This window comes from Chlorocebus sabaeus, chromosome 15 (genome assembly GCF_047675955.1).
Source record: "Chlorocebus sabaeus isolate Y175 chromosome 15, mChlSab1.0.hap1, whole genome shotgun sequence".
Lineage (NCBI taxonomy): Eukaryota > Metazoa > Chordata > Mammalia > Primates > Cercopithecidae > Chlorocebus > Chlorocebus sabaeus.
Window position 1 is genome coordinate 29550635 of NC_132918.1, and position 11693 is coordinate 29562327.

Genomic DNA, 11693 nt, shown 5'->3' on the forward strand with positions numbered 1-11693 from the left:
CTTCTCTAGTTCTTTTAATTGTGATGTTAGGGTGTCAATTTTAGATCTGTCCTGCTTTCTCTTGTGGGCATTTAGTGTTATAAATTTCCTTCTACACACTGCTTTAAATGTGTCCCAGAGATTCTGGTATGTTGTGTCTTTGTTCTCATTGGTTTCAAAGAACATCTTTGTTTCTGCCTTCATTTTGTTATGTACCCAGTAGTCATTCAGGAGCAGGTTGTTCAGTTTCCATGTAGTTGAGTGGTTTTGAGTGAGTTTCTTAATTCTGAATTCTAGTTTGATTGCACTGTGGTCTGAGACACAGTTTGTTATAATTTCTGTTCTTTTACATTTGCTGAGGAGTGCTTTATTTCCAACTATGTGGTCAATTTTGGAATAAGTGTGGTGTGGTGCTGAGAAGAATGTATATTCTGTTGATTTGGGGTGGAGAATTCTGTAGATGTCTATTAGGTCTGCTTGTTACAGAACTGAGTTCAATTCCTGGATATCCTTGTTAACTTTCTGTCTCGTTGATCTAATGTTGACAGTGGGGTGTGAAACTCTCCCATTATTATTGTGTGGGAGTCTAAGTTTCTTTGTAGATCTCTAAGGACTTGCTTTATGAATCTGGGTGCTCCTGTATTTGGTGCATATATATTTAGGATAGTTAGCTCTTCTTGTTGAATTAATCCCTTTACCATTATGTCTTTTTTGTCTCTTTTGATCTTTGTTGGTTTAAAGTTTCTTTTATCTGAGACTAGAATGGCAACCCCTGCCTTTTTTTGTTTTCCATTTGCTTGGTAGATCTTCCTCCATCCCTTTATTTGAAGCCTATGTTTGTCTCTGCACATGAGATGATTCTCTTGAATACAGCACACTGATGGGTCTTGACTCTTTATCCAATTTGCCAGTCTGTCTTTTAATTGGAGCATTTAGGCCATTTACATTTAAGGTTAATATTGTTACGTGTGAATTTGATCCTGTTATTTTGCTCATTAGTTGATGCCATTTCTTCCTAGCCTCAGTGGTCTTTACAATTTGGCATGTTTTTGAGTGGCTGGTGCTGGTTGTTCCTTTCCATGTTTAGTGCTTCCTTCAGGAGCTCTTGTAGGGCAGGCCTGGTGGTGACAAAATCTCTCAGCATATGTTTGTCTGTAAAGGATTTCATTTCTCCTTCACTTATGAAGCTTAATTTGGCTGGATATGAAATTCTGGGTTGAAAATTCTTTGCTTTAAGAATGTTGAATATTGACTCCCACTCACTTCTGGCTTGTAGAGTTTCTGCCGAGAGATCCGCTGTTAGTCTGACAGTCTTGCCATTGTGGGTAACCCGACCTTTCTCTCTGGCTGCCCTTAACATTTTTTCCTTCATTTCAACTTTGGTGAATCTGACAATTATGTGTCTTGGAGTTGCTCTTCTCGAGGAGTATCTTTGTGGCATTCTCTGGATTTCCTAAATTTGAATGTTGGCCTGCCTTGCTAGGTTGGGGAAGTTTGTTTTTATAACACATTCTAGACTTGTGAGAGATTATCCATCGAAGTGGTTTAATGACCTTTTACATGGGACAGAATGGTTTTAAAATTTGAAGACATCTTTTGGTTTATTTAATTCAAATCTTTATGTTGCAGATGAGGAAACAGCAACCCAGAGAGGAGAAGTAATCCACACTGGATCATTTCGTGAAGGAGCAAGGCTGAAGACCCAGACCTGGACTTTCTTAGGCAAGTAAATTCTGATTATATCATGGAGGCTTCCTTTGAGAAGTCTGCCCTTTTCACTGTGAGATGGTGTCATTAACACAATGAAGCTTCTAGTTCTGTCCTAAGCAGCCAGCAATCATTTATTTACACTGGATACTATATTGGCATTTGAGATGATACAAAGGAATAAAATGGGGCAATTAGCTTTAGTGATTTGGTGGTCTCAGCTTACGGATATTCCAAGCTCCTTTGAAATGTGTGCCGAAAAATGTTTATCCAAAATTTGCATACATTACAAACGGTCCATAGGACCCTCCCCACAAGTCCTTGACCTCCAGGTTAAGAACTCCTGCCTAGAAAAGGCCAATCCCAGCACCAGTGCCAGTGTTAGAATTGCGTAGCACCAGCTACTGTCTTATTTATGGGTCTTGTGGTTAAAGGCTGCTTGTGTTTCAATGAAGGGGCTGCTTGTGTTTCGACATCCTTCATCTTTTATTTAAATGGAACAGCATCTTATCCTTGAAGACCTTTGGTACAAGAGAGGAATATATGTTCTAATAAGCATTTAATTAACCAGATGAGACAAATTCAGAGAAAAATATGGTAAAATGAAAACATTATTTTCAAAAAATATTAACAATTAAAATGAAGATACCTAATGTTTATAATAGGACATTAATATTCTTTCTGGTTTCTTTATTTTTAATAAAGAAAGAAAAGGAAATAGAATTACAAAAAAACCACCTAGATACTACTAGCTGCCTGTCCACTTTTATTCAATTATAATGAGTGACCTGTAGTAAAAGTGACCTATCAGCCAAGGGTAGGGGACGTGGACAAAAAGAAATAGATTTATCTTATGAATGATTGTTTCCTAATCCTTCCCCTTTTGCTACAGTGTTTTAGGAGATTTGTAACTCTGAAATGGTTGGCAATAGTTTCTTCATTTAAAAATAGTTGTGAAAGCTCAATATTACCTTAACATTATTGATAACAAGCCTCGATTTTACTAATTCAAAAATACTTGTAGGATGCCTGGCATTTGTAAAACACTGTAAGGTATTCAACAAAGAACAGGTGCCATTGAGGTTGCTGAAGCCTGTTTGTCTCCTTTATAACAGCCACACCAAAACTGAATAAACATTCTGAAGAATAACCTCTCTAAAACTGGCTTTGAATTTAGTAAACAATAAAAGTCACATGCCCTGCCTTAAAAATGATCCCATTCTCTTTCATTCTTTGTCTGGTAGTCATAATCTAGCAACAGCATATTAGCATAGTGTGGTAGTAATCATAATAGCTAGCATTCACTTAGCTCTTCCTATGTATTATTCTAAATATTTTATACTTTTTAATCATCCCAGCATTTGCGTGAATTAAGTTATCTTATTCCTATTCTCCAGTTAGAGAAACTGAGGGTCAGAGTGATTGAGTAACTTAGCCAGGGTCACAAAATTAGTAAGAATAGAGTTGGGATTCAAACCCAGACAGGACCAGAGCCCAAGCTTGTAACCACTTCACTATAACACCTGTCAGCAGGATTCCCAGCCAGCTCTCCACATGGCCTCATGAGCCTGAGTTTCTTCATCTTCAAAACAGGGATAATTTAAGTTAGGCATCTAGCCATTGCCTACCACACTGGTACTGAAAACTGCTGTTTCTGCCAGGGGTCGGGGGGCAGTGGTGCAAGCCTATATTCCTACCTATTTGGGAAGCTGAAGTCAGGAGGATCACTTGACTCCAGGAGTTTCAGATCAGCCTGGATAACATAGGAAAACTCAATCTCAAAAACAAAAAAAGCAAAACAAAAAAAAGTTTCTGTTCCCTGCAAACAGTTCACATTATAAGATTCTACCATTTCTAAGGAAGATATCTGTATTTGCTTCCTAGGGCTCTTGTAAAAAATCACCACAGATTTAGCAGCTTAAAACAACAGAAGTTTGCTCTCTGATTGTCCCAAAGACTAGAAGTCTGCAATCAAAGTGTTGGCAGGGCTGTGCTCCCTCCAAGGGCTCTAGGGAGAATTCTTCCTTACCTCTTCCAGCTCTGGTGGCTTTGGGCATATTTTTTTTGGCTTGTGGCTACATAACTCTGATCTAGCCTCTGTCTTCTCAGGGCCTTCTCTGTGTCTCTCTTTTAAAAACACTTGTCCTTAGATTTAAGGCTAATCTGGGTAATACAGGATGCTCTTTTTTCAAGATCCTTAACTTAATTGAGCTACAAAGACTTCTTCCAGAAAGGTCATATTCACTGCTTCCAAGACATGGACATAGCTTTTGGGCAGCTAATATCCGACTTACTACAATATCCCAATATAAGTATTTTTATGTTTTGGAAGATTCCCTCTGGCATTCGTCCTGACAACAAGCCAGCTTTATTCAGAGGGAGTAAATCATTTTATCTCACCACTGCTCTGCTTTGCACTGGAAGCATGTAGGTAGCCATATGGCTGGGAGCAGGTGAAGGAGGATGAAGCCAACAGTAATATCTCCACACTGTTCTCAGGAGAATCAGAAATCCACTTGGCTAAATTGTCAGTGAGAGTTTTTTCTTTTAGTATATCATTGCAGTAACTCACTAAGTATAAGATTATAAAATCTAAGTAATTTAGGTGCCTAAAGCAACATGTTTTGACTGAATACTCATGAATTTGACTATAAACTCCTACTTTCCCTTCTCACCTCCCCTCCGTCTCTGTCTCTGAAACCATCTGACCTGGAATACATCAGTATAACTAACCAAGCAGGGAAATGTCCCTTGATTCAGGGATTGGCAGAGAGAGCACCTTATCAATGCTATGCCTGTCTCTATGGCCTGATCTGCCTAGTTCTCCACTCTTTTCTTTTCCTTTTTTTTTTTTTCTTCTTTTTGAGACAGAGTCTTACCCTGTTGTCCAGGCTGAAGTGCAGTGGCATGACAACAGCTCACTGCAGCCTCAACATCCTGGGCTCAAGAGATCCTCCCACCTCAGTCCCTCAAAGTGTGGGGATTACCACGCCCAGCATCCACTCTTTTCTGTAAAAGCACTAATAACTGAGATACAGAAGCAGGTCAACTGAGGACAATGAAAGGGCAGCAAGCTAGATTACTACTGTCACAAAATCACATCTATGAAAGTTCAATGTTGTCAGTCACCAAAATAGGAAAAACACTGACCTCATTGCCACAGCTTTCCAGACAATGTAATAAGAAATAAAGAATAAGTAGAAGAGGGAAAGACAAATAAATACATTTTATAAAAAGTTGTATAAACATGTCTATTCAATGTTACCCAAAACAGTGCAAAGGAAATGGACAATTAATAATACTAGAAAACACTATTGGAAAGGTCTCGGCTAAGCAGCTCCTTATACAACCAGATTTGCCTCAGCAGAACTCTGAGAACGTGCTCCTGACAGATCAATACTGTAGTAACTCACCTTTTTCACCCTCAAATTATTCACTGGATAAAGGTCTTCAGTTGCTGAAGATTCATAAAATGGAATAACAGTAGGTAGGGAAGAGAAAAAGGCTTAATTGTTCATGGTCAGGCTTCTAGCTCTTAAGAAAAACAAAGGCCTTAGAAAAAAACATCAAGCCTTTCCTAAGGCAGTTAAGCATATCATAGAATTCACAATTCCCACAAGTACTGTAGAAGATTAAGCTATTAGAATTTCACCAATGCCAAGAGCATACCTAAATATATCAGCTCTCTTTTCAAGAAGGTTCTTGGGGGTTTGGCTCTTCTGAGTTTTCCCCCTCTATTTTGACAGCCAAGAAGGGAACCCCAATTGGGACCTCACAATTATTATTTGAAGGCCTTTGCGGTTGCTTATTCACCTTTGTACCTTTGTACATTGGTGTGATTTTGCTAGGCTGGTAATGCCCCATTCCAACTTGAGAATCTCATTGACTTTTAATAACTTTTTAAAAATATTGTTCAGACTGTTTTAAAGTTTATTTTAAAATTTCAGTCCTTCATAATTTTTAGGGTTACTCATTGATTTCTTAAAATGTTTAATTGTGGTAAACTATTTGACATCCTAGCCATTTTTAAGAGTACAGTTAAGTGGCGTTAAGTATATTTACATTGTTCTTCAACCAATCTCTAGAACTGTCTCATCTTGCAAAACTGAAACTCTACACCCATTAAACAACAACTCTGTATTTCCGCATCTCCCCAGCCCCTGATAACCATCATTTTTCTGTTTCTATGGTTTGACTACTCTAGAAAACTCATGTAAGTGAAATCATACAGTTTTTGTGACTGGCTTATTTCTCTTCAACAAGAAAGGCTCATCCATGTTGCAGCATGTGCCAGAATTTCCTTCTATTCTAAAGCTGAATAATATTCCATTGTATGTATACACCACATCTTATGTTTCCATCCATTTGTCCATGGACATTTGGATTGCTTCCACCTTTTGACTATTGTGAATAATGCTTCTATGAATGTCGATACACTTTTAATGACTTAGAAAACAACTTTTAGTGGCTTTAATGCCATTGTTAATGTTGCAGTTTGTTCACTTTTTGCTTCTAAAAACAAGCTGGCAGCCCTTGGCAACAATATATTCAAAAGGAAAAAGCCATTCAGAAGCTATATATTTTCCTTTTTCCTTCTTTAGATAACAACAAAGTTTCTTTTCTTCTTGAATAACATAGTTACAAAGAAGCTCATCCTAAGAAATAACATTGTAGCTAAACTTTGACCTAGAAGCCATACTCTCCCTTCCAGTATTGCCAGAAATAAACAGGGATCCTTGTCCTGTTTCTATGTTAGGAAGTGAAAGGACATCAGGAGCAAGACAAGATAGACCATTCCCTTGTTACAAATTTCTCTTCCTACTCCTAGTATCTACTCAGCATCAATGTATGTGGCACTCTTTTTATTTTCTAAATATGTATCTTCTTTTTGATAGCCACACAATATTGAGATTAATCTAATCTGAATTTAGTATTTTCTGTATTATCATGAGAATTTTTGTTAAATTCCAAATTTTCTTTCCCAGCCAGAAGTTTCTCATTCATAAATTCCTCTGTAATCTGTTAGAAGATGACCAATAAAAGGACTGCCTTGAAATTGCAGTTACTCAAGACGTCATGTTACACAATGACTTCAATTGATAGTTGGACTAGAAATACATGTTTTTGTTGTTGTTGTTGTTGTTGTTTTGCTTTTGTTCGTGTTAATACAAATGGAAGGCAATAAAATTGGTGCAGGCCAGGCCTGGTGGCTGACACCTGTAATCCCATCACTATGGGAAGTCAAGGTGGAAAGATTGCTTGAAGCCAGGAGTCCGAGACCAGCTTGGGCAACAAAGTACAAACTGGCCTCTACAAAACTTTTTTAAGGATTAGCCAGGCATGACGGCATGCGCCAATATTCCCAGCTACTTGGGAGGCTGAGGCAGGAGGATATCTTGAGCCCCGGAGTTCAAGGTTGCAATGACTGTGATCATGCCACTGCACTCCAGCCTAAGTGACAGAGCGAGACCTTGTCTCAATAAATAAATACATAAATAAAATAAGGTGAGTTCAGGTAGCCACAGAACACTCTGTTCTTGTATATAACACAAAACACTGTATCAACAAAAACTTGACTAAACTGTTAGAGAGACTTTTTCCTTCTAGTATATGATTTCAGTAAACTTCCAAGTATAAGATTATAAAATTTAATTAGAGTAACTTTGCTGCCTAAACCAATAATGTGCTTTAACTTACAATTGTTTGTTTCTTACTCTCTAGAAGGTCTATAAAATTATCCAACTAATGAATGTGTAGAGAAAGTTCCTTAATTGCCCTATAGTTGTTCAATTTTCTTCCCTAGCTTTGATTCATCATAAACTTTTAAGTTGTTTTTTTCAGCTTTTTCTAAAAACTTGGACTCCAAATCCTCACCTCTAGTCTGACTTCTGGTATGCACTCTGCTGTCAACATGAGGAACTGGTTGCCAAAGGAAGGCTGGGGAGTATTCTAAGATGAAAAGGAAATTCTCCCCTAAAAGTTTAAACAAGGATCGAATTTACAGTGGGGCACAGAAAACACTGGGGTCACCCGCAGAGAATGTAGAGCAAGATATCTGGAAACTGAGCAGCCAATAAAATGTGTTTATGTCTAATTCTTACACAGAAGCAATATGGAGTTTTGGCATTAATCAGATGAACTTAAACCACATTCATGTCTCTGATACAATAAGAAATTGCATGTCTTTGTGTCTCTGTGAATCTAATTGTGCTCACATGAAGATGCAGCTTGTGATTAGGCCCCCGAGACAAAAACCATTACATTGGTTGTGCAGTGCACAGCCTACACAATAGTGTGCAGTGGCCCTGCACAAAAAAAATTGGACCATTTGTTTAGAGGTTCCAATACCTTTCAACTAGTGGCTTGCAATCATGGCTACATACACGTGTGTATTTACTTATTTTAAGGTACTAGGCAATTCAATTAGCGAACATAAATAAGGGGTAGTTTTTTCCCCATCAAATATACAAATCACTCCATTGTTGAAGTAACTGTTATATTCCACAAAGACTCTTTGAGTCTATAATTTCATGAAAACTTACAAGTGGTTTAAAGTTTTACCCATCCACAAGTAATGACAAGACACTGCAGTTGCTGTGAATATTACTGTTACATCTAAAGAGCTAAAACCCATTCCAACTCTCCTTACTACATCACTCAAACAGGCTTAGAGACAATTATCAATTATCCTAGTTTTACACATGGAGAAACTGTGACACAAGAAGATTTTGGAATTTACCCAAAGACACAAATAAAATAAATAAATAGAAAGAGAGGAAAAGAGCTGCAATAGAATTCAAGTCTTCAAGTGTCCAGGTGTTCCCATCCTGGAATTTTTCCCATTAGAACCACTTTTCTACCTACCAATCTTAAATTATTACTCACCTAGAGTAAGCACTTCTAAGAGCTATTTTAATAGGATTTAAAACTAATTCATAAGTCTTATTCACCTGCAAAGCTCATTAACTTTTAGCATTATAAGAAAGTTAAAAAGCACTTATTATACATTTTTTTAAAATTTAGCACCAGAACCCTTCTATGCTTCAAAAAATAAAAAAATAAAAACGGATTGCAGTGAATTATCACAAAACAATCTGTCTAAAACTCACTGCCTGAAAGCAGACAATGAGAATTCAGAAGCACCTTTTATGATCCCCACATTGTGCTGTGGAAATATTAAGTAAGTTTGATTGGGCTTCCTGCCCTCAACCAACTTACAACTGAATCCGTCAGTCAGCCAACAGGCCAGCTCACCAGCCAGGCACTGGGGATAAAAAGATGAATGCCGTACATTCCCAGTACCCAAAGCCCTCATAGTCTTGTGGGAAAACAGACTGTGCATAACTAAAAATGTTGCTACAATGGTAACACATAAAAGAAAGTAATAATATTTTCCTTTGCAAGAGAGGGGTCTTCTGAGAATGTTTCAAAGAAGAAAGGACATAGAAGATATGCCTTAAAATAACTTATTTAAGTAATAGCTTAAAATAGGAGTTTATCTAGCAAAGAAGGGGCACAAGAAAACTTCAAGAAAAGAAAAGAGCATGAATGAAAACATAGAAGCTTTAGAATGAATGGCATTTAGCAGGAGAGTTGAGAGATTTAACTGGAGACGTGAAGAAATGAAACTGTGAAGGGCCTTAAACAAAGACTTTATTTCATAGGAAATGGAGAGCCATTGAAGGCTTTCAAGAAGAGAAATGAATCTGTTAAGTTTGGACAGTTAATTCTAGCAGCAGTTTAGAAGATTACAAGGTAAAAAAGAGACAAGTAGTTAGGCTATTTCATTAGTGCAAGCAACAGATGGAGAGAGTCCACAGCACTATCCAACAAAATATTCTGCAATGTTGAAAATATTCTATATCTCTGCTCTCCAATATGGTAGTCACTAGCCATATGTGGCTATTAAACACTAGACATTTAAATTGTCTTGTATGACTAGTGGCTGCCATATTGGACAGTATAGAGACATCTTAGAGAAGCTAACACTTAAGCCTTAAAGTAGGATTTTTCAAACTGCAGGTTGCAATTAGTAGGTTAAGAAATCAATGTAGTAAATCACAATCAGGATGTTTTTAATGAAAGAAGAGAATAACAAAATAAGGTAGAATTAACTAGAGTAGATAAGAATAAATATAATGAAACAGAATAGAATAAAAAATATCAGCATGCCCTGCAAAGTATTCTTTTGAGAGATGTTCGTTTCAGTTATATGACTCTCTCTCTCTCTCTCTCTCTCTCTCTCTGTGTGTGTGTGTGTGTGTGTGTGTGTGTGTATACACCATGGATCACAATGTAAGATGTATTTTTCCTCTCTATTGTGTTTAACAAATTTTAAAAGCCAGTGTCTTATACAAGGATATTACTCATCTATGTAGATAGTGGGAAAAGTTTTCCAGATAGGAAATAAAACATCAGCAAAGTTCACTGGAGTTTAGAATAGAGATAAATCTGGACCTTAGAAGGTTTTCCTGATTAATCTTTTCTCTTTTGGATAGACTTCATTGTTTAGGACAGTTGTAGATTTACAGCAAAATCAAGAAGACAATACAGGGAGTTCCCATATACTCTGCATCCAGTGTCCCCTTTAAAATCTTACATTAGTATAACATATTCATTATAATTAATGAACCAATATTGATACATTACTATTAACTAAAGTTCTTACTTTACTCATATGTCCTTAGTTATTACTTAATGTCCCTTTTCAGGGACATTTAATGTTTCAGGATTCTATCTGGGATATCACATTACAATTAGTCATAATGCCTCCTTTAGCCTACTTCAGCTATAACAATTTTTCACATTTTGCTTGTTTTTGATGACCTTGGGGGTTTTGGGGAGTAATGGTCGGGTATCTTGTAGAATGCCCCTCTATTGCAATTTGTCTGATACCTTTCTTTAGGTATCAGACATTAGGCTTTAGGTATTAGATTAGGCTGGAGCTATGGGTTACTACAAAGAGGACTACAGAGGTAAAGTGTCTTTTTTGACTTCATATCATGAAGACCTATTATCAACATGATTAATAATGATCAATGTTGGTCTTGATCATCTGGCTGAAGCAGGGCTTATCAGTTTTCTCCACTGTAAAGTTACTCATTTTTATCCCCCTTTCCACACACTGTGTTCTTTGGAAGGAAATCGCTGTATTCCTAATTTTTTAAATAAATGAATTACTTAGTTAAAGCAAGGCTTGTACTTGAGTAAGTCATATTAAGCTGTTTCCAAAGAAAGCTACTGTGAGTACAGAAAGAGTCTCTTTTTAGATACAGCATCTCTCTCTCTGAAACTGGCAGGACACTTTTATCACTTCTCAGATTTTCAGGTTCCAAATATGAAGCACAAAAAAAAAAAAAAAAAAAAAAAAAAAAAGAGGCTGAGTGATTGATGTAGAGTTCCAAAGTGAGTTGAGAAGGAGTTAACCCAAAAATCAACTTTAGGCCCTTCTGACTATTTAGTCCCTTATTCTGATATTCTAGAAGTAAATTTAAACCAAAATGTACTAAGTCTTTATTTTCCCCAGGAGAATAGCTACCTTTAGAATAAGAAATTCCTTAATGAGAAAATCCAGTAACTTGGGGTATTTTTTTTTTTTTGGCAGGGGAGGGCTACGGATCACATCTTCTGCAATATTTCCAAGGTAAATGCCACTGTACCAAATCACCTGCTACGCCTCTTTCATTGCAGTTACCTGACTTCCTACCAGTGCTGTTCCCCAAAACAGAAAACAACAACGAAGAGCTCCCTGAGCAAGCCCAGCCAATACTTTTCCTGCAAGCTCCCCTCAACAGTGTTCACATTCCATGACTCATACAGCAGTGTTCATGTTACCACATGTGTTTTTTTTCTTAATGGTTACATTTATTCACTTTCTTCTCCATCCAAGCCAGAACAAAGTCCTGCCCCTGCATAATATGAGTCATAAGTCTCAAATCTTCTCCCTCTGTGTCTGAGAGAGGAGGTATAACTTTTATCTCCTTCTCTACTGCACACAAATCTAATGA

The 11693-nt window shown here is 37.1% G+C and overlaps 1 protein-coding gene across 1 annotated transcript in view; it reads left to right on the plus strand.

Moving 5' to 3' along the window:
- LOC103241384 (uncharacterized) overlaps nucleotides 1-11330 on the plus strand; it is a 33084-nt gene extending 21754 nt beyond the window's left edge. The window contains 2 exon segments of the mRNA XM_038002645.2: nucleotides 1609-1701; nucleotides 11291-11330. The gene's annotated coding sequence lies outside the window, so the exon portion shown is untranslated.
- Nucleotides 11331-11693: the final 363 nt, after the last annotated feature.